The sequence below is a fragment of the Vombatus ursinus genome, unplaced genomic scaffold, assembly GCF_900497805.2.
Source record: "Vombatus ursinus unplaced genomic scaffold, bare-nosed wombat genome assembly UNPS02014779.1, whole genome shotgun sequence".
Lineage (NCBI taxonomy): Eukaryota > Metazoa > Chordata > Mammalia > Diprotodontia > Vombatidae > Vombatus > Vombatus ursinus.
In genome coordinates this window covers 6,985,941-7,010,423 of record NW_020954557.1, presented here as the reverse complement: position 1 = coordinate 7,010,423, position 24,483 = coordinate 6,985,941, and the positions used below count along the sequence as shown (strand labels likewise).

The 24,483-nt window shown below is 34.2% G+C and overlaps 1 protein-coding gene and 1 pseudogene across 1 annotated transcript in view; both read left to right on the top strand.

The window, feature by feature from the left end:
- LOC114045873 (polypeptide N-acetylgalactosaminyltransferase 13) overlaps positions 1–24,483 on the top strand; it is an 816,024-nt gene that overhangs the window by 267,590 nt on the left and 523,951 nt on the right. The window lies entirely within an intron of this gene.
- LOC114045775 lies at positions 18,883–20,757 on the top strand (annotated as a pseudogene).

Sequence of the window (24,483 nt, the reverse complement as noted above, 5' to 3'; positions counted from 1 at the left end):
CGTATTATTAGTAGTGCTATGTATTTGATAATACATTAGGTCTTGCTGGAACATAATATATTGTGAGTTGTTCAGATGCTGTAAGTTTGAAGTCAATGGGGAATATTTGTTCATGAATCCCATGTTATCTCTACCTTCCAGGAGAAGTCCAATGTGCTATTTGAGAGCTTTATGTTTTTGTATTTTCTCATGAACTCTTATGAGTTTTCCTCTTATGAATGTCCTGAGATGGGTAACTGAAGGCTTTCCAATGTGGATATGGAACACTGAATGTATGTTAAGGTAGTTAGAACCCCTTAAACCTGTTACATATGACCTTTACCTAAACTTTAATTAAAAAATTTTCTTGGATTAATTCCATATGAGGCTAAAGAGATTAAGAGAAAAACTGATCTTCAGTGCATTGGGGATCAGACCTTCATAGTCAGATGTGTGTCCTTGTGATTCCAGAGTTCTTAGGAATTCTTTGGATCTCTGTCTCTCTGTCTCTCTCTTTCTCTCCCAACCTCCCTTCCCTCCATTTATCTCTCTGTATTTGTTTCTGCATGTTTCCTTGTATCTCTCTTTATCATTGTCTCTCTCTTTTTGTCTCTTCTTCTCTCTAGCTCTCCACCTCCTTTCTTTCTATCTCCTTCCGTCCTGCCCCTCCTCTCACTCCCTCTTTCACCACACACAAACATGCATACACACACTCTTAAACATATTTTTGTGTAAGAAATTAACTTTCATATAAAAAGATATGAAGAAAGCTTTATATCTATGCTTATATATATTGTGTAATATACACATTCATACATGCTTAGATATATTTTTTCCAAAAAATTTTTTTTCACTAAACAATGAATTTGTGCTTAATTTTTTAAAGCTAATTTCTTATCCTTTTTTCTGCACCTGTGGAGCTGATTTGATGTCAGTGGGAACTCAGATAAACTCTGTGGGGGAGAAGAGTGTGATGAAACATTGGCTGTGAATCATTAAACTCTGAAACAGATTGCATCTGAACTGAAGGTGGGAATTCATGGATTTCATACTGATTCTTTGATGGTCATTGTACTATTTAGGAAGCTACAGTTAGCTTTTTGGTCCACTTTGGAATGTCTCTGTACATTTGGTTTTCTAAATGATTTTATTAATTATTTTTATGAGCCTATGGTTTGACATTCTAGCTCATTGTAAGTATACTTAATAAAAATAAATAAACTATATGTTACCATTATTTCTGCCCTTGGTCATTAAATGATTGTCATATTTTATTCCTCTGCAACTATAGAGATTCATCCTATGTAATTCAATAGCAGCATGACACAGTGATTAGAAGGCCTTCTTTGGAGTTAAAACACCTGGTTTCAAATATCAACTCTGACACTTCCTAGCTCTTTGACCCCGTGGAAATTGCATTGCCTCTTTGTCTTAAGCTACTCCTTAGGTCTTAAGTCTACTGAGTCATAAATGATATGTTCCCATTTGTATTTGTTTGGAGGAATGCCCACACTGAGAGATTTCCACACAGATGAAGTCACCAATTATTCATGTATTTCCATAATGTAATAAATTACTAGGACAGGTGACAAAAATTTAAAAGAAAAAGAAAAATGAATGTATTTAAGATATATATATTTTATCCAACAATGAAACCAATTGATATTTAAATGAACTTAAATTAATTTTTGAATAGTAAATTATATTTACTATTATATAGTAATAAACTATATTAACACTCAAATTGGAGTCAGGATAAAATACGCTATATTTATTGACACAAAAATGATGCAATAAACTATTATTGTTGATTTCCTTCTCTTTAAAATAAGAATAATGTTATATTTACTTAAAGCTTTGACAGGATTAAAAATAATAAATTAGAATGCAAACAACACTAAATGCTTTTTAAATAACATTTTTAAAAAATATAACAATTTTGAACAAAATTTAAGATTAAGGTTTGTATAGTGAAGAATAATAGAGCTTAACCATGGAAAATATTAAGTAATGCATGTTTTTTGTTCTTATGCAGCACCAGAAGTGTATTTTAGAATTTTTGTCACATTAGAGAATATTAAAACAATACATGTTTAGAGATATATGGAAAAATATGAAAATAATCAATTAATCAGGGATTTATTAAGTGCTTACTCAATGTCAGGCCATGTATTAGTCACTGGGGAAGCTAAATCCCCACTCACAATGAGTTTATATTCTAATGGAATACATGATACTTATTCATTTCCCTCATGTTGTTTGAGAGGCAGCAGAGTATAGGGGAAAGAGGACTTGGTTTTGTTGTCAGAAGGTCTAGGTTTGAGTTTAGCTCTGCTATCTATTTAGCTCTGGAACTTTAGGTAAAGTTGCATAACCTATTTGTGTCTTAGTTTCATCTGTTAAATAGAAATATTAGTAGACTACATTACAAAGTATTTTGTGAATAAACTACTCTGTAAATGGATATGTAAATGTAAGTTTTAATAATATTATCACTTAATGACTCATCATAATCTAATGGAAAACTCCATTAGTTGAACCAACTGAACCAAGCATCCCATGAGCAATATATAATTTTAAAATGTGTATCATAAAAATGTGTATTATATGTCCCAAATTTCCTAGAATCCTTACACATATTGGATTAACCTTCCATCAGAGTCATCATTACTTTCCAATATTTTTATTAAATGCTACCTTTTTACAGACCCATTCTGGGCACTCTTTCTATTATTTAGTATTTAAAAGTGCTTAGTTTTTTGCTATCATTGGAATGGATACTTTCTTTTCCAATAGCACAGTTAACTCTGCTTTTGCAAGCATTACTGTAGATCAGTCACTGCAGTTCTCCCAAAATATGAACATCTAGTAAAATGTTGATGATAATTTCATCAAAAATCATTAGTCTGGTACTTCAATTAGGCAAACAGGCCAACTATGGTAATAAAAAGAACAATTAAATTTTGTGTAATTATAACGAACAAACTTGACACTTGGGAAGAATTGAAAATATGAGGGAATATGGATGTGGAAGCTAGATTTGAGCTGAAGTTAGAGAAGCAAAAAAAAGGAGAGGTTAATAGTAAAAATATTTTAGGTATGGGGAGCAGCCAGTCAAAATGCTTTGAGTTGAAGGATAAAATGAAACAACAGGAGGGGCAATGTTGCTGAATTGTAGAATGCATGAATGGGAGTAAAATGTAATGAGGCTGTAAAGAAGGAAAAGGTTATGAAGGACTTTAAAAGCCAAATAGCCAATTATATATTTGATCTAGGAGGTAATAGGGAGCATTGGAATATTGATAGTAGTACAGAGATGTGGTCAGACCTCCACTTTAGGAAGAACACTTTGACAACTCAATGGATAATGAATAAGATGAACATAAATCACCAATGCTTTGGGGTGGAGGGAGACTGTTAGGTGACTCAAAAGTCAGTAGAAATATGCATGATGGATATAAGTATCTTTCAGTATATTACCAACAATAATTTTCATATGTGAAATAGCATGAGATGTCATGAATACATATATATGTGTGTGTATACATTATATACACACAGAGACATGTATGTATATGAATATGGCCTTTTCTTTAATGAGAGTTAACAAATAGAAAATATGAATCTTATATCAGCATCCATGAAATATATGAAGCTTTTGAAGTAAGATTTCCAGCATACTGCCTCAGTTCTATAGGGAAAATATATTAAAGAATGGCGGAAGAATTGTTCAGGACAAAAAGCCAGAGATGGAAAAGAATTATAAATTTAGGGAATGTTCATCAATTGGGGAATGACTGTATAAGTTGTGGTATATGAATGTAATAGAATACTACTGTTCCATAAGAAATGATGAGCAGGCAGATTTCAGAAAAATCTGGAAAAGCTTACATGAATGGAGATGAGTGGAGTAAACAGAACCAGGAGAACATTGTATACACTAACAGCAACACTGTGTGATGACTAATTTTGATAGACTTTGATTGTCTCAACAATGCAATGATCAAAGACAATTCCAAAAGACTCATAATGGAAAATGCTATCCACATACAGAGAAGGAAATATGGAATCTTAATGCAGAATCTTAATGCAGATACTATTTTATCTTTAGTTGTTGTTGTTGTTTTTTCTTTTGTATTGTTTTTCCCTTTTATCCTGATTCTTCTATCACAACATGACTAATGTGGAAATAGGTTTAATGTGATTGTACATGTATAGCCTATATCAGATTGCATGCAATCTTGGGGTGGGGGAGGGGGAAATTTAGAACTCAAAATCTTATGAATGAATGTGAAAACTAAAAATAAATTAATTTAAAAAAGAAAAGGCAAGAATGGGTTGCATTCTGCTCAGTCATATAGGAAGAACCCACAATAATAAGATCATGAAACCTTGCCTGGGTTTTCATGATACTGTTCTGCCATGGTTATATTTCTATGTGCCTTTCATAGATGATTTATTCTTATCCGAAACCCATCCACTTTGTTTTCTCTATTTTTTCTCTCTGCTTAATCTCATTAGCTACTGTGATTTCAGCTATCATATCTAAGCAAATGACTCCCAAATCTAAATATCCAGCTTTCATCTCTCTCCAGAGTTGCTATCTGACATCATCAATGGTCTGCTAGACACCTACACTTGGGTTTTCCATAGATATCTATCTCAAGGTCAACATATACAAAATGGAACTCATCTCGTCTCCTAAATACTTTTCTTCTCTTTATCTCCTCATATTCTATTAGGGACATCACTATTCTTCTAGTTGCCTAAATTTTTAATCTAGGAGTCATTTTCAATTTAGTATCATAACTTATACCATATATCTAAAAAATAAAAAAAATTAAACCATATTATTAAAATATACTTTACTTTTGGAACCATTTAAACTGTTAACACAGATATTGTAGTTATTTTCTATTTTGAGTTGAAGATACATGAGAATAAGTATCTTATTATGTTTTCTTTTTTGAGGAGGGGGATATTAGGGAAGGTCTAGAACTGTAATTTCTTCATTGTAGGACCCCTCCTGGTAAGGAAACTCTCAGCAGTTATGTTGTATAATGGATAGAGTGCTGGACTTGGAGTCAGGAAGACCTGATTTCAAATTCTGCACTAGATACTTCATAGCCTGGCAAGTTACTTAAAATCTCTCAGCTTTAATTTATTTATGTATAAAGTGGGAAAATTTCATATATGTATATATAATACACACACACACACATACACACACACACACAAATAAAAAATTTCAATGAATTAAATAATTACTTAAGTTCCTTGGCTGAAAATGAAGTCTTCTTACACTATAAAAGTACTTCAAGCTTTCTTTACAATTTATTTTAAAATAACTTTGGTGACAGAGACTCCATTGCTTTTACAAGAAACTGTTCCATAATTCATTTGTTGTTAGTACTCAAGAAACCTCTCTTGTTCCATCCTTTTTCTTTATAAAAATGACTTCTTGCTGGTGGATATTTTATATTCTTTCTAAACACCTATCTCAACATTTTTCCCAGTTTGGTCACAAACTGTAATATCACAGTCATCTAACTGAAACAAATTTTGCACATGCATGCCTGTTTAAATTTAAAATGGTCTATGCCATATTCTTCTCCCTCCACTTATAAGAATGATTTGTTTTCCAAAGCTTGGAAGGAGGTAGTATATCTCCTTTTATGATCTGGGGCAGGGTTGAGGTTTTTTTTTTTCCTTTAGTATGACTACCCATTAGCTAAAGACTACATTGACTATATGTATAAGTAGAGAGAAAGAGGACAAATTAAGTCTAACTGCCTACTGGACATTCCAAAATGGATGACTTATAGATAACAACATGTCTAAAACTAAACTCATTCTCTGAAAACATTTTCAAGCTTCCCCTTTATTGTCAAGGGTACCACAATCCTTCCAGTCTCCCAGGATCACAAACTAGGTATCATCCTGTACATTTCACTCTCTCACTATAGTGAGTGAAAAATGAAATGACCGAGGAAACAAAGGTTCATGCTTCTGAGCATATTAACTTATTAAGCAATGTGTTCCAATTGCATAACAAATTGGGACCAGGCCTCCTCAGGTTTGGCACTGGACCCTGGATACAAGGGGAGACATATTTATGCATTAAATGACAACAAATAGAATACAAAACAGGATTTATAATTAGTTAATGTGATTTCTAATTAGAGGGAAGATTAGGGGCTTTCTGATTTGAGAGATGGAGCACAAACAGGTGAAATTCCTTGAAATCAGAAAAAAAAGTGACGTCTCACTTACTCCAAGTATCTATATTCAATCAAAGAAACATGGAAACAATAACTGATTGACCAGAATGGGGCCAGTTTTCAGATAAGACGTATGGGTTGTTTGAAATGTATAATTATGAGAAAACTCCCTGCATCAATCTTCAGATCTGACTAGGTTTCTGGTCAGCATAACCTAAGTCCTTAGATAAGGGTCTCTAAGCAACCAGGTAGAAGTTATGCAGCTTCCCAGCCATTCAGGGCCAGCTTCAAACAATGTAAAAAGTTTTCCTACAGGACAGAAATTGGACTAGGACAATAATTGAATAGAAAGTAAACTGATCTAGATCCAGATATGTGTGACAAGATGGAGCCAGTGTGATTCACCCAATTCCCACAATTCCCTCATCACCTATCATATCTAATCTATTGCTAAGTCCTATTGATTTTATCTTTGTAATTTCTCTCATAAATGCTCCACTTCTCTCTTCTGATAGTGCTGCCATCTGGATACAGGCCTTCATCATCTCAGGCCTAGACTAATGCAGTGACTTGCTGGTTAATCTCTATGCCTCACATCTCTTACTTTCTAGTCTATCTTTTACACTGCTTCCAAAGTAACAGTCATTAAGTACAGATACAGCTCCTTTATTCAACCAATTTCAGTGACTGTCTATAGCTTCTAGGATATAATATTAACTCCTTTGTTTAACTGTTAAAGCCATAGTGAACTTGGTCCCAACTTTTCTTTCCAAACTCAGTGGACATTACCCCCATTCTCATATTCATCTGTGATTTAGTCAAATTGGCCTTCTCTGTTTTCCATGTGTGACACTCAATCACATGATACTCTGGGAAAGTCTTAAGGTTCATAGGGATTAGAAGTCATGTTAAAGGTGAATAATAGGTTCTAGAGTAATAAAACATTGAAAGAAATGGAAAAAATAGGAACTTAGGATCAAATAAAGGAATTTCAGGGGTTTTGTTAATCATGGAAGTAGAATAATTGTGATTTGGGGTTATATAGAGGGTATGACCACCCCTGTGTGTAGCTGAGGTAGAGAGGAAGATTAGGTCCTAAGAGTTGAGTAGTTTGAGAAACTGAGATATTAAGGTGTTTATGAGAACATGAAATATGTTAAATTCTGCTACTATGAGGATAGGAATTATGATTGAGAGGACTGTAATCCAGGTATTGAACATCAAGTTCCTATTGTTAGTAACTGTCAGATTCAATATACTATTAGTTATTTACACTTTCAGTGACAATGGATAAGTAGCTTGATTTCTGTGGGAATGGGTGTCATTTTAAGATGAAGGGATTGGTCAAAATGACCTCAAAAATTTCCTCTAGTTTCAATTATGTGAGATAATTTATTTGAAGAATTTTGTAATAAAAACAATATACAAACATAAGCTTATTCAACCTTATGATGTCATTTAATCACTTCTTTAAGGAAATTGGCATTTTAAAAAATATGATGGCAATGATAATGATTGAAAAATAAATTACTTCATGAGAAATTCTATATTTGAAGTTGCATACAAAGAATAGAAAAGCTTAATTTTAGCTATTTATTGGTGCCTTAGCTAATAATTTGTAGTATATAGTATGTACCCTAACTATTTTTTATGAATAAACCAATATTTAAAAGACTTTAATAATTTTAAAAAAAGAAATATTCTTTTTTACCTATCACATATTTAACAAACATTAACAAATATGAACATTTATATATGTAAACAACAGGATAATAGAGGATTGTGTATGAAATCTTAAATCTCCATTATATATAGCTTGTTTTTTAAAACCTATGTTCAATTTAAAGTGATAGTACTAACAATACTCTGTTTCTCTGTTAAATAAGGATAATAATAGCACCTCCTCATAGGACTGCTATACAGATCAGATGAAATAATTGATATTAAGTGCTTTCCAAGTCATAATGCCATATAAAACTGAGATGTTATCTATGTTTTTCTGATCATCCATTTACTCATTTTTATATATTTTAAAATGTTTCTTTGATGTTCTTTTCCTGCTTTTTTTTTGTTTTGTTTTTGGCACCATAATCACTAATCCTCCTTTCACTAATGATTTTAAATAACTTTTCAAAGCAGGTTTAGGTATCTTGTATCTCATTTGTTATGTTTTTTTTTAGTAATTCATATCAAGTAATTTTACATTAATTAAATAAGGTTATGGACACCCACATCAGTGAGATGAGATACATCCAACTATTGTGGTCTATAATTTAAATGTAATTAAAATATTTCAGCTACTTTTCTTTTGTAATTTCTGTTCATATACAAAAGGGAAAAAACTATATGTGTGGGTTTCAGGGAATAAACTTTTTTGTTTTATTTTGAGAAAAATTTTAACATTCTCTGTGATGTGAGATAATTATCAGTGACTTTTATGACAAGTAGTGAATGAATAGTTGAAGGTACAGAATTTGAACAAATAAGTAGATCATTTAGATTATAGAGCTGCCTTGAACTAGATAGACATTTAAATATACCCCCAAATTTTATCATTAAAATGTTAGATAGGCAGAAGCCCATTTTGGAACTATGTTATCCAACACAAGCTAAACATATGGATGCCTGCCACCAGTGAAAGCATTTCATGCTTTGTCTTGGCAATGAAGCCCTCATTTAATTGGGTAGGTTTGTTAAACTGCATGCAACTCAATACTACTGACAGTCTAGATCAGGGGTGATGAACCTGCAGCCTCAAGGCCATATGTGGTGCTTTACATCCTGAAATGCAGGCTGAATTTGCATTTAGTCAAAGGGCTGCACTTGAGGACCTATGTAGCCACATGTGGCCTCTAGGCTGCAAGTTCACCACCCCTGTTCTAGATTCCAACTTATTGGAAAAATGGTTTGGATTGCTTGTATTATGGTGGTTGATGTGACTTTCTGTGGTTTTCTTTAGAGGAAATTTGGTTTTTAAATAAAATTTAAATAAAACACTTAGGAAGGCAACTCATTTTCAATATTAAAGGCATTATCTGAATTTCAGCAAAATATACATTTTCAAGAAGGTAATTTTCTTGATTTAATTCAGTCAAATTTCAGTTGTAATATTGCTCTCCTATAGTTTAAAGACAAAGTGATTTTAGGTTTAGAAAAAGTTCAATGTAGGCTATTTTTCTGTTATATAAAAAACATATTCCCTAATTAATTTTAGGGAATATGTATTGCTATAAGTAAAAAAAAAAGTAATCTTATATTTAAATAAATAAAAATATAGTTTTCACAAAGATTAAAAGTGATTTGAGTTTATCCAAGAGCATAGTTATTAGCTAATATTATTTAATCTAATAAAATATATTTACTGTGAGAAATGGTCTTAACTAACAGTGGTACACTAATGTTCTCAATGAAGATTTGGTATTGGATTTAATTTTTAGTAAGATGCAAGAAGTATGAGGTCACAGCATATGATAAGTTTTATCTAACCTAAGAGTAGTCCTTTCATTTCTAAGACTGTAAAGTTAATGAAACTATACTGTGCTGTGGCATAGAAAGGAATGGAGGGTTTGTTTGTTTGTTTGTTTGTTTTTTTTTTGGTTTGTTAGTTTTTTTTTCCTATTTGTATCTAAAAATATTCTTCTACAGGGAGTTTCAAAAATTTTAGTTTTTAGCTATTAAAACAGCATTGAAAATTTCAGGATAACCTATATAAGAAACACAAATGAAACACACACAATTGTCATATTGACACATAAGATACAATTCATACGGAGATTCATATGGGGACACATAAGATACAATTCATATGGCATTAAAAAGTACTATACAATAAAAAACAGTGTCATGTTACTTCACAGAGGTTTCATGAGTAAGTAAACTGTCAAGAGAATGTAATAACTGATTTAGTGGAAATGAAATTTAAATCACCAAATATTTAGAAATGAGTATTCTCATCAGAAAATATTTCTTTCACCATATTAAGGACAAAGAACATATTTATGTTGTTTATTGTAATGAAATCACCTACAAAATTATATTCTTGATGGCAATCAACAGAAGGATGAACTAAAAACATAACCTGTTTTAGAATTAGATTAAAAAAAATGATCACAGTGAAAGACCAATGCAAATCACAGAATGGTTGATCCAGTCATTGATCTCAGTACTGACTGAGTGGAAGTTAAATTATGGTTTTGGCCATAACATAGTGAAACATTAAGTGAAGTGGGGCTTAAGCAACTATACCATAAATTTGAGCAATATAGTTAGCCAAAGTAGATAACAGAAATACAAAAAATGAAAATTTTTTTCATGGATTAATCAATTTGGCCATTCACATTGATTAGATTTACTGAATATTGCCAAATGCCCACTTTAGTTTGTGTTTTTCCATGTAGACCAAGATTAAATGCCAAGTATTTGTATTTATACCAAGGAGGCTTTAACCATTTATGCATTAATGGCCCTGCCTGTTTGGAAACCAGAATTATGAAAAAAGTACACCAAGCAGAGCACAGATATAAACTCAAAACTCAATGTAAAAAGCCTCTAAAGAAATGAGGGGGAAAATGTGTTCCATAGGAGAGACCATAGAAAAGTATTAGATCCCCCCTCTACTAAGTATGGACTTGAAATCCTATATTAAAGATATAGCAAATAAGAAGTATGATTCAATAACAACTGACTGCAGTGAGATAAATTATAAATTGTATTCAATATGTTCCATTAAAAAAGAACAAAGAAGTGTATAATGCATTTTTAAAAGACTTCTACAAAATAGGTTGAAATAAAGTTTCAATGAACTGTTCCTATGGGAATTAATTTAAATAGATTGAACTTAGGAAGGAAATTGTTAGCTAAGTCCTTTCTTGCGTCTGAACTCCATTGTTGGTATCATTGATTTCTTCATGTCACTAAGGTGGTAGTTATTTTAATATGCCATACCCTTTCCTCAATTTTATTCTTCTAGTTTAGTTCTTCTCTGTAATAAGCTGCTAGTATGACTGGACAGAGGCAGCCAATTCAGAAATTGTTTCCATATAAGTAATGAGTCATTTCTTTTCTGTTAAAATATCAATTTAATCAATTTCATTTTGGGTGATGGTATTTGGTGATCACCATGGGGTGTCATATAATAGTTTTCCTTTCTTTTCTTTTTTTTTTGTTAAGGCAATTGGGCTTAAGTGACTTGCCCAAGGTCACACAGCTAGTATGTGTCAAGTGTTTGGTTTGAGGCCGGATTTGAACTCAGGTCCTCCTGACTTCAGGGCTGGTGCTCTATCCACTGCACCACCTAGCTGTCCCCCATATAATAATTTTCTTGAAGAACTTACTTATGAGTTATTGGCATGAGACTACATTGGTAGTTCCCATTTTTTCCTCTTAAAAAACATTTTAATCCATTTGCCACCATCCTCACCCATGCCTACCATTGTCTTTTAGTCAATGTATTCAACATTGTCATATAAGATGATGAAATATCTGAATAAAATTGTTTTTTACTGACTTTAGACATACAACCAAACCAACTCTAAAACAATTTTTTTATTTGATTCTAAGTCTTGAGAATATTTGAGCAATCCTTCCATTTAATCACAACTTTATTTCATCTCCTAGATGCATTTACAGTGAGGATATTGAGCAAAAGAAAAACCAACTCAGTTTCCATATTCAGTAGTAGGTCATTGGACAAGGATGTTATATTTAAATTAGCAAAAGTAACTTTATGTTTATTTATAATCTAAAAACTATGATTCTTAGCACCCTCTGAATGGATGAATAAAAACAGCACCTATTAAATATTTACTATGAGTAAAACAGGAGTCAGCTGATGGCTCAGTAGATAAAGCACTGGGCCTGGAGTCAGAAAGACCTGAGCTCAAATCCAGCATTAGACACTTCCTAGCTGTGTGACCTGGGCAAGTCATTTAGTCTCTGATTGCCTGATAAAATGGATCCGCTGGATCAACTGAAGAAGAAAATGGCAAACTACTCAAGTATCTTTTCCAAGAAAACCCCATGTACAGTTGGTCCACAGAAGAGTTGGACATGACTAATCCACTGAATAAGAAAATGAGAAAATCATTTTATTAAGTGCTGGAGATACAAATAGGAATATATAACAGTTTCTTCTTTCAAAACATTCACTTCTAATGGGAGAGATAATGGGTATGGGTTTTGCCTTCTCTTTCACCACTCTATCATCATTGCAGATGTATGTGACAATTTGTGTTTTATTTTGTTTTGTTTTTTGATTTGTTTAATTTCATGGCCAGTAGTCTGGCCAATTGATCATGAATTCATGCATCATGGTTACAAAAAAACAAACAAACAAACAAAAAAAGAAAAACACGCTTTTTCCTATTTGTAAGATATGTGGTTGTTGTGGGTAGCTAGATGGCACAGTGGATAGAGCTCTGGACCTTGAGTCAGGATGACCTGTGTTCAAATGTGGCCTCAGATACTTTGTAGCTGTATGACCCTGGGCTAGTCACTTAACCCTGTTTGCCTCAGTTTCCTCATCCATAAAATGAACTGGAAAAGGAAATGGCAAATCACTGCAGTATCTTTGCCAAGAAAAGACTAAATGGAATCATGAAAAGTCAGACACATCTAATCTAACAACAACTTAACCTGTGCTTTATGGTCAGCTTTATCATCATTGAAGATGTATGCTGTAGTGTTTGTATGTGTGTGTGTGTGTGTGTGTGTGTGTGTGTGTATGTGTGTTTTAATTTCATGGCCAGCAGTCTGGCTGCTTGATGAATTTATTCATCATGGTTACTAAAATAAATAAGAAAAATACACCCTTTTTTGATTCTATTGGTAAGATATGAGGTACACTGGATTGATATCATTATTCTCATTTGATACATTAGGAAACTAAAGCACAGAAAAAGTTTGCTGACTTCAATAAAGGTCACAGATAGAAGAACCAGACCTAGAATCAAGGTGTCCTGACCTCTAATTCTGGGCATTTTCCATTAATCACTTTCATTAAATGTCATGAGTATTTTTTTTTTGTTTTGTTTGTTTTTATGCAGAATCCTGACCTATTATGTGATGGAAAGTATGTTAAGGAATTATACTGCAATTCCTATTAGACAGATTTGGAAAAATTAGAAATGAAAATTGAACAAAGCAGGATATAGTAACTCATACCTTCTTAAGATTATTAGTAACAGAAGTAAAAAGTAATTATTTCTACAGAATGTGGAAATACATATTACTAATTTCTAATTTCAACACTCTATACTTTTTTTCTTTCATATACCACATTGCTGATTTTTTTGAATATCACTGTGCAAGCAGGCATTCAAAAGCCCATCTCTTATCAACAATTCTCCTTCCCTTTCCAGATGGGAAATTTCCCTTTTATGTAGGTTTTGTTTATCCATTTAATCATTCTTTCCAATACCTTCTAGGCATGCTTGATTGTTGATTGTTCTGGGGTCTTCAAGGTATTCCTTATACTACCAAACACTACAAAAGTCAATAGAATACTGTGTCACTTGATAGTAAGGGCTCTAGGTTTATGTTTTTGGAGAGTCTCACACTGTTTAGAGCTCTGAATCCCATTGTTACAGGTTGCATGCATGGCAAGCTGCTTAAAAAGTTGCAGCTCTCTCATTACTGCCTTCCAAATTAGTCTGACTTCTGTTGCTGCTCTTTCCTTGTATTACATATTCAGACTGGACAAGATTGGATGGCACCTTGCTTTCCAACAAAGATTCTTGGATCCACCAAATATTTCTCCTTTTCTTTCACCTGGAAGAAATCCTGACAAGAATTCTGACAAGAGACAGTTATCCAGTAATTACCTTCTGTGATATTTGCTCTCTTCTAAGTTCTACTGTAAGACTTGGAGATGTATTTCAACATATACACATAGCCCTTTTGCTAACACCCTGGACTTCCATTCACTAGTGGATAAGATTTTACTTTTCTTAAAGGAATAATAAAAAATTAAATTTTGTCAGTTTATTATAGATAATTTCTAAGCATTTTTTAAAATAACAGTAGATGAGGAATGTGGGTCAAAGTTTCCCAAATAACATAAAATAAATGAACTTTCCAAACAAGCCTCAGAATCACAAAATTTCTGCATTGGCAGGGATCTCTAGGGACATCTAATCCATACTTGGAAAATAATTCTCTTACCAGGATACCTGAAAGCTAGACTTTCCCTGAAATCCTCTTATGAAAAGGGTAACTGCTACTTTTTTGAAACAGTCTTTTCTAATCCTTTGAGCTCCTTTTTCCCCTTCTTCAACAGAGCTACATGACTTCCTATTTCATAGAACAATATAATCATTGTGTTGGTGAGATTTATTAGATATTTATTTTATTCATGTATTTACCTAGGAAAGTTATCTTGTTCACTCATTAATTCAATGTATTTCTGTGAGTATGCACCCCCACCTGTCTGTCTGTCTTTCTGTCTCTCTCTCTCCCTATCATCTCTCTCTCTCTCTCTCTTTCTCTCTCTCTCCCTACCTATCTAAATTATTTTTCTAGTTATATGCCTGGTGCTATAAGCAAAGAGGTAGACCATGCTGACCCTCAAGGAATTTATGTCAAAGTAGGCAGGATTAGATAAATGCATAAATAATAAGCAAAATAATTACTAACATGGAATATAGTGCTTTGAAGTTTGAAAGCACATTACATATACTGTTTCATTTGATTATTACAATGGTAGTCCCTTTTTACAGGTGAAGAAACTGAAACTTAGAGAGGTTAAGGGACTTGCCACAGTTATACCAATGCCAGGAGTCAAAGGGTATCAAACAATGGTTTCTCTTAATTCAAAGTCCAACAGATAACAAAGTACTTCTAATGTGGCAATTGTGATGTTTTAAACTGCAATAAGAGAATTGTAAAGAAAATGCCATGAGATTTTAAAGGAGTCAGGGATCTCTGTACTCTTCCTTAGTCCAAATACAGAGTTTTGTGTTCAGTTCTGGTTGTTGCATTTTAGGAAGGATATTGTTAATTTGGAATGTGTTCTGTGGGAGAGTTACCAGGATGTCAAGGCAAATGGAAACCATGTCATCCAACATTTAGGCAATAGACCAGAAGATATTGTTTCTTGTTTTGAGAAGACTTAGGGAGTCTATGATCACAGTCTTCAGGTATTTGAAGGGTTGTTATGTGGAGACGACTAATTTATCCATAGAGTGCAAAACTAGGAACAATGGTTGAAAGTTGGAAAGAAACAGACTTAAACTTGATGTAAGGAAGATTTCCTAATCAACTGAGTTTTCTAGAAATGAGATAATCTGCCTCAGGTTATATTGAGTTCCTGGGCTGTCATTGTTGATATTTAAATGTGTTGATTACTTATTATAAATGTTGTAGAAGAAATACATTTTTACCCACAGATTAAACTTGATGATATTTGATATCCATTTGAACCCTGAAATTCTATGATTCTATAATCTGGTTAAAAAAATTGGGAAAGGAAGGAGCGGGATGGGGAAGAGATAATTCTAGAAATAGTGAAAAAGCCCAGAAGGTCCTCAGGTTCCAAGATTTTAATATAAATGAATCTCAGACTGCATTAGTAGTAAGCCAATCTTTATTAAGATTATCAGGATAGACTGCATGGTTTAGTGGAAAGAAAGCTAGATTTAAAATCAGGAAATCCTAAATTAAAGATGTGTCTCTTATTGGTACTGGCTGTGTGACCTTGGACAAGTCACTTATCTTCTCAGTGCTCTAGGCAACACTCTAACACTGTAAATGGCAGAAAAGGAGCTAACCTCTTTTGATAAAGAGATCTTCCTGACTGGGCAATTTTTCTATACCAATCCCCTTATCCTCCAGTTCCTGCAGTCAACAAGGGTTTAGGATGAAAGTAGGAAGCATTTCCTTTTTCCTCTATAGTTCCTCACATAGATTCCTCATGAGGCCTGGTGGTAGTAACACAAAAATAGGGTCTTTCCCTGTCAGAAGAGATACAACCTCCTTCATACAAGTTTTGGGCACAATGTGATGTTAGTATCAAGGCTACTTCTAATAGCTATTATCTAAGAAGAGAGTACTGCTCTGGAAATTGTCTAAACATAATCATAAAAGCAAACACTGAATTTTATTTGTCAACAATCTTTCTAGAGTTGCAACGTTCTCTAGGGTTTAGGAGCTTGATCCTCTTATTTCTACATAATCAGATTTTTATTGCTCTACAGATCTTGTGATGTTTTATATTTATTCACCTGGGGCTCAATCTGAGAACTCTTGGGCTTTTTCACAAATGCAACAAGAAAAGTCCATGCTACACAAAAGGACACATTACCATCCTCCACACATTGGTCCAGCCACATCATCCTACTTGCTGTTCCTCAAACAGGATGTTTCATCTCCCATAGTCTTGCCTTGCATGGGTCTGCAGTGTAACCTCTTAGGTTACTTTGTATCTTACTCTACACATATCTTGTATATACCTATTTGTATTCATAAGGTCTCTCCCATTAGAAAGTAAGGTCATAAGCATTTCTGAAGTACCTACCAAGTCCCAGGAACTGTGCTAAATGCTTTACAAATGTTATCTCATTTGATCCTCATAACCATCCTGGAACCAAAGTGCTATCATTATCTCCTTTTTATAGTTGAGGAAATTGAGGCAAACCAATTTTTAGTGACTTGCTCAGGATCAACCTAGTAAGTGATTTGAGACTGGATTTGAATTTATTTCTTTCTGACTCAAGACCCAGCCCTCTATTGCTTTACCACCTTGTTGTCATTGGAATATAATCTCTTTTAGGCCAAAAGGTCTTTCAACTGTATTGTTGTTGTTGTTGTTGTTGTTATAATTATTATTATATCCATAACTCTTAGCACAGTACAATGCGGGGAGAAGAGGGAGGGGAAGTTGTAGGAAATAAAACTGGCGACATACTTTGGGACCAGATAAAGAGGGACTTTATTACCAAGATAAAAACTAGTCTTCATTGATTGTGTACTGGGACAAAATTTTGTTTGTTTTACTTTGTTTTTGTTTTTTGGCAAGAATAATACAATAAGTACTGTGCATTCATAAAAAGGATGGTTATATTATTTAGGATTTCATAGAATGATGACCTTATAGGCTATTGAAAGTGGGTAAGAGATTATTGCAGTCATTCAAGTGAGAAGGAGAGAGTCTGAACTAGTATAATGAACTAGTATAATGGCTATTAAAAGAGGCAAAAATATATAGATATGAAAAGTATTTTGGAGGTAAAACTGATAAAACATGGTGCCTGGATTTGGAGGATATGAGGAAGTAGGCCAGGATGATCCTGGTTTCTCAAGTCTATAGATCCCAAAGACTAGCAGTGATATTAACAAAACTAGAGGTTTCCAAAATAAGTTAGCTTTTAGGGAGATGATGATGAGCTCAATTATATACTTGAATTTCTGACTTTATTTTTACTACCTTAGGTATTTTATTTTATATTATCATTTCTCAAAATTAAAATAATAATAAATACTTGTTGAATTAAATGGAACACTTTATTTTCTAATTCATAATATCATTATATTTAAAATGACTTAGTGATGGACTAATTTAGATCCTGTTTTTTTTTTAAAAAAAGTTATTGTAGTAGTATTTGAAAACAACTTACATGATATCTACTTAGAAGTAAAAATTCTAGTAGTATATTCCAGTCTTTAAAAAAAAAAAAGCAACCTTTCAAGGGAACTCTTAAATGTGTACTTAACTTAGAAAATAATTATCCCAACGCAATAAATATTAATATTTAAATATTTGCATAGAACAATTTCTGACTCCTTTTGTAAAACTTAATTTCAATTATGACCCTGAATAGTGGTGTGTAAAATTTAATTTCCATTCTATACTTTAGAACGTGAAATATTATTAGCAAATTGAAGCAAATGAAATTTTCAAAGTGAATGATAAATATTTTGCCCCCTTCCTTTATCTGTTTGACTTTATTTGATCTACTCCTGTACTTCCTAGGCTTTCCATCTCCACCTGACCTACATTTATTATAAGCTTGTCCTCATATTAATGTATTAATTTGGGTTGAAAGATAAATGATGTTAAAATAATCTTATTTATCAAATAATGAGCTTCACTCTACTATCTTTTGTATAATTTTCCATTTCAACTTACACAGAGAGGTGGCAGTGGATAGAGAACTGACCTTGAACTCAGAAAGAACTGGGCTCAAGTCCTGTCTTTGATGAATTCTCATTGTGTGACCCTGGAGATAACCTCTCAGAGCCCCGGGTAGCTCTCTATCAAAATATAAGGTGCTGAGCTATACTGGTAGAAGAAATAACTCACTGATACCTTTCTACACTGATGAAATCACAGGTTCAATTGAAAGAAAGACACAAAGAGATACAGGCAGATATGGTAATAATTCTAAACAAAGAATAAATTTAGAAAACATTTATTCAAATTCACAAACACAGGGAGATATGTGTATATATTTATATATAATGTACATATCAGTGCATATACATATATGCACATACACACAGAGATGTACTATATATATATATACATATAATCCATCTGTAGAGCTCTCCCTACATATATGTTATATCTATATGTTTATATAGATGATAGAAAGGGACATATAGGCCAGCGCTGTAAAGGAGGCGTGGGATGTGCGCTTCCCTTTCTATCACTCTTTCCCTCTTCCCCTGTCCATGGAGGTGCCAAGAGCCCAGTCCCAGCAATGAGGCTGTGCCAGTGACCACCATGGCAGTGAAGTCCAACCTGGAAGTGGCAGAGACATTGCAGTTGAGACTGGCTGGTAACCCTGAGCCAAAGAAGCTACTAAAACATCTGAAGAGACTCTCAGATTTACCTATCATGCTGGACATTCTTGCAGAAACAGGTGTTGGAAAATAGTGACTGGCTTGAGGAAACATGAGCACGTAGGAGGCTTTGCCAAGGACTTAGTGGCCCGCTGGAAGAAGTTAATTCCTGTTGCTCAGGAGGTTGAAAGGAATATTGAGCCTGAGGAGCAAGACCTCGAGGTAAGTATCTCTAGAAAATGTCCCCAAGATGTTTTTCCTAAGGAGAAGGAAATAGAGGTGGGCTGTCAGAAAAGTTGGAAGGCCTCTTGTAGCCAGCCACACAGAGAGCGACAAAGAGAGCAGCAATAACAGCAGCAGCAGCAGCAAGAAATTTTTACATCTGTTGGAGGTAGCTTCTGTCAACCATATGGGAAAAAAAAAACCAAACCAAACCAAACAAACAAACAAAAAAGCACAAAGATGCATAGAAATCCAAATTGGAAAAGACCAAGTTGAGTGTGAACAGCTTCGATGTAGGAAAATGGGAGGGAGAATTTTCTCCCAAGCCAAAAGAGAAAAGAGGGGGGTCTAACAACTTAAAGACACAGAAAGGGAAATCCAAAGCCTCAAACTTGGAGAGAAAACCATCAAGCCAATTTGCAGGGATTGGGGAGACAGATGTGAATGTTGACTATGAACAGCCCACCACGTCTTTTAAATTATACCTCAGCTATGACCAGCCCCAGAAAAAAAAAATTGTTAAAACTGCAACTGGGATTGTGGAGAGAAAAATCACAGTAAGCAGAATGGTTCCAAAGCTGGTTATAAAAACTCTAATAATGCCGCTCAGAAAATCCCTAAGATGAATGAGATCATGGCAGAAAGGCAGCATTTGGGAGCCAGTTATGTCAGATTGAAAAAATCTCCACTGATGTGACCTCCACATTACTGAACATCCACTTGCTTACCATTCAGGCCACTTCCTTCTCTTGAACTGATTCACTCCTTTCAGCCAAAGAGGAAAGCAGTCTTCTCACTTCATGAAGAAGAGGAAGCTGGGTTTACCAAAAGTACAATGAATTCAAAGATGCAAGTCTATTCTGGTTCTGATTGTGCTTACCTATGGAGGATGATGTCCTTGCACTAGCAGTGCATTAGAGTCCTCAATAATAACATAAACATAATTTTCTCTCTTCTGTAATTAAATCAGTTTTGGAGAGATGTGCCCCTGAACAATTCTATAGAATTGAGGAATGCAACCACATGTTAACTGAAGAGATTGATCAGCTGTGGAAAATTCACTGCCATAGAGACTTTAAGAGAGAGAGAGAGAGTGGAGCAATTTGATGCTTGGTGGGAGATGTGTCTTCGACTACAAGATGCTCGGGAGAAGTGATTGCACCTCTTGAGCAATAACATTCGGTCAGCTCATGCCAACAAACCCAAAGGCCGACAAGCAAAAATGACCTTTGTTGACTCTGTGGCCAAGCAGCCTACTGATATCAGAAGATGGCAGGAGAAATTTGGTACCGGAGGAGCAGCTATTCCAGAAAAGATCAAGATCAAACCTTCCACATACACCTCCAACAACTACACCTGCAGCAGTAGCAGCAGCAGCATTTACAATAATGCTGAGGAAAGACGGCTGTATGATGGCCCGAGCACCAATAGTGCCCATTCTGCCTCAGCAGTTGGCAGCACAGTGTCTTATGATCCTAGGAAACCTCCTGTTAAAAAAAAATGCCCTGATGATGGCCAAGACAATCAAGGCTTCAAGAACAGATCCTACAGGAGATAAAAACCTTTCCTGAAGATGGGAAAGGAGGAGGGGCTGGTGAGAAGAGAGGGGAAGAAGGAGAGTGAAGCTCACAGAGGAGTCTAGGATATTTTGCTCCAGGGAGCCAGTCGCTACCATATGCATCTCAAGGATTGACAGGTTTAGCGCCTGTAAACTACCTGCACACAGCCCCTGCCTTCCTGCCCAGACAGCACTTGAGAATTTATAAGGAAAGATGTGATACCTTGGGCCTCCTGAGAATTTTAAGGTCAATTCAACCTTGTTAGCAAACCTCTTTGTAAACTATGAAAAATAGTTTTAATTAATAAATATTTCCCCAGATTGTAAAAAAAAGAGACATAAATTGAAAGAGATAGGTGATAGATATATTGATGATAGAAAGAGATAGATAGATGGATATCAATGTCTCCCTTATGTCAGCATAAAATGATTCTGGTCTTCATTTTGTGCATATTAGAAAACATTTTTGGTTATTTCAATCTTACCTATAACACACGGCTATTTATACCTAGTGACATGTCTCATTCCCAGATGAGGTAGAAAACTACTGCAAATGTGAGAAAAGAAAATTTACTGAGAATATTTTACCATGTCACCCTAACCCTGACTTCTGCTGCTGTTAGCAAAGGTCATTCTGTTACTCTGACAAATTCTAGTACCATAATTTGCTTACAGATATTTACAATCTTATGTCCCAGAAACTCTCACCAGGTGCGTTCCCTGGTGTTATACAAAAGCAGAATTGATCTGTAAGCCTTATAATAAAGTTTTCCTTGGAAAAAAATGGGTATAAAATAGATAAGTCATCTGAACGAACAATTTCTGGTTGTCTAAAATATTTAGTCAAAATAGTAAGAATAATGGTCATCCAATATAGTTTAATTAACTTTGAATGAATTTTGAGGATTTTTTCCTCTGTTACTTAGGGATGGCATTTATTAGAAATTCAATGGGTACTCCAAAAATTTAATTTTAATCATTTCCTTAAAATTTCTGCCCAAAATGGTTTATATAACTGGTTGCTAAATATCTTTGATGACCATGGCTCTGTACTTCACATTTCCTTTGACCATAAAGTTGAAAATCAGGGGAGAACCAAAGGGAGGTCTTGTTTTCCAGCCACTAGAAATGAGAACTGAAAGTTCCCAAGTTTTGAGACATCCAAGGAAGAATGGCTACAGGACTTTTTTGCTGGGACTTAAATTTGAATATTCACCCTCTTCTCCACAATTATTAGGAAGTGATGAGTTGTGGAGAGAAATAGTTGGAATCCCTGCTAAGGACAGGTCTCCAAGGAGAAGAAACCCTCAGCTGTAGAAACTTCGTTCTGCACCAGAGGTGAGGAACCTTCAGCCTCGAGGCCACATGTGGTCTTCCAGGTCCTCAAATGTGGCATTTTGAATGAGTCCCAAGTTTTACAGAACAAATCCTTTTATTAAGGGGATTTGTTCTATGAAGTTTGGATTCAGTCAAAAGGCCACACTTGAGGACCTAGAGGGCTACATGTGACCTGGAGGCTGCAGCTTCCCCACCCTTCCTGTGGCTCTCCCAAGCCTAGGCCATGGGTCATAAGGAGGAGCCAAGACCCAGATCAGGAATTACTTCTTTCATCTCATCACTGCCCCTACTAAATTTGAACAGTTGTATATTAGTTGGAAACTGTGTTTCCTATACTTGTTTGCTTTCTCTCAAGATTAATTGTGAGAGCAAAAGTGAACTTTCTATTTCCCTGACACTCCCTCTCAGAATCACAGAATCATAGAATTTGAGAGAAGGAACCTCAGTGGCTATCTAGTATAGACTATACATGAAGGAATCTCCATTCTAACATAACCAACAGGTCATCATTCAGCCCCTGCTTTAATACTTCCAAGGAAGAGAAAAGTAACACTTCTTGAAGTAGCTGATTCTATTTTTGGATAGCTCTAATTATTAGAAAGTTTTTCTTGATATCAGATGGAAGGAATGGATAACTTCCAAAGTGAGGAACTTTTTGTTAAATGGGATCAACTTAGTGTCTGGAAGAGTTACCTGTTGGTTAAACCTTTATTCTTCCTTTCTGCCCTACCACTTTGCTGAAGTAGCATAATGTATGTGATTTACCTTAGAGATGTTCTCTCTCTCTCTCTCCACACACATATGTATGTATGTGTGTGTATATATATATATATATATATATATATATATATATATATATATGTATATGTATTAAGAGACTGATACCCAGAAATGGGAAGTAAGCTGCCCTATATGCCCTATGTCATGTAAGTAATAACTTCCACAATCAGCATCTGAATCAGATCCTCTGACTGCTGGTTCAATGCTGTTTTCCCTGAACTCTTTCCTCAGAGAGCTATACATTTATTCATGGATATCATTGAAAATGTAATATGTACAGTAATAATATAATATGTATACTATGACACATGTTAGTTACAAAGTATTATATAGCATTTGAATAGTTTCATAAAAACATTTTCTGAAAAGTAAACGATCTATTTTTATCTGCCCTGGCTTAATTTTTAAAGCTTGAATTTATTGACTTTTTCTCCTATACTTTATTAAATTTTTAGAATTCATTATCAACCTCTAAGTTTTTACACTTATTTCAAAATTATGCGCTTTGGCCATGACAGAGTAAAAGAGATAGATAAAGAACAGTATTTTGTTTAGAAACTTCATATCAGATACTCCTATTTGGTAACAAAAATCTTAGGATGATAGAATCATAAGCTTCAAACTGTTAGGGACCTAGGAAGCCATCTAGTCTAACCCTCTTTGCTTTATTGAGGGAAAATAGGTGTCTTATTGTATATTATTTATTAAAACTATCTATTCTTTCTTATAGTCCTCCACCTTGATCTTTCCAGATTTTATTTAAATATTGTATGTTCCCTACTTCAAAAGAGAGCCCTGTGTTCAAGTAGGTGCTTATTAATATTTCTTAGTCTGCAAAATGGGAATTGCCAGTGCCAGATGAGATGAGGTGGAAAATCTTTGCATAAAAGTAAGTTTGAAAGACAAAGTATTCATTTAACATATCTAGCCTTGTACCCATTCTCAACCTCGTTGACTTTTTGTGTTTTCTATCCTCTTATTTGATCCTTGTCCTTGATGCTGGTTTCCGGCACTTTTCATTCATGTTCCTTCCCCTTTTATAGCTCTAAGTGATTCTCCTGCTAATAAGCTATGGTCTCTTGACCAACCAAAGCTCCCAGTCTGCTTCTTTAGGGTGTTAGGGATACTATATCCTGAATTCACTAAAGACTAATATTCTGGTCAAGACCCAGACCTTATTCCCTTGTAATTTGCTGTGCTTTTTGGCAACAACTCAACAGACATAATCATAATTTATAAAACTCAAATCATCTTAAAATCTTGAGGTCATTTCTAAGCTAAGTTCTAGGATTATCCACACTAAGTTAACTAAGAAATCCCTACATTCACCAAATAGTTCTGTCACTAATTAAAATCTGTTTTTGTATTTGAAATATTTCTTATATTAACACATACAACTTTTTTTATTTTGAAAAGCAAATTGGAAGAGAAGTTAAAATGAACTTGAATGAAATGTAGATGAAGTATTCACATGAAACTAAATTGTGAGTGTTGTGACCATATAAAATAATTTTAAAGGGCTTTACCCTTATGCATTTTGTAAATAAAATATGTTGACAACTTCTTCTTCTTCTTCTTCTTCTTCTTCTTCTTCTTCTTCTTCTTCTT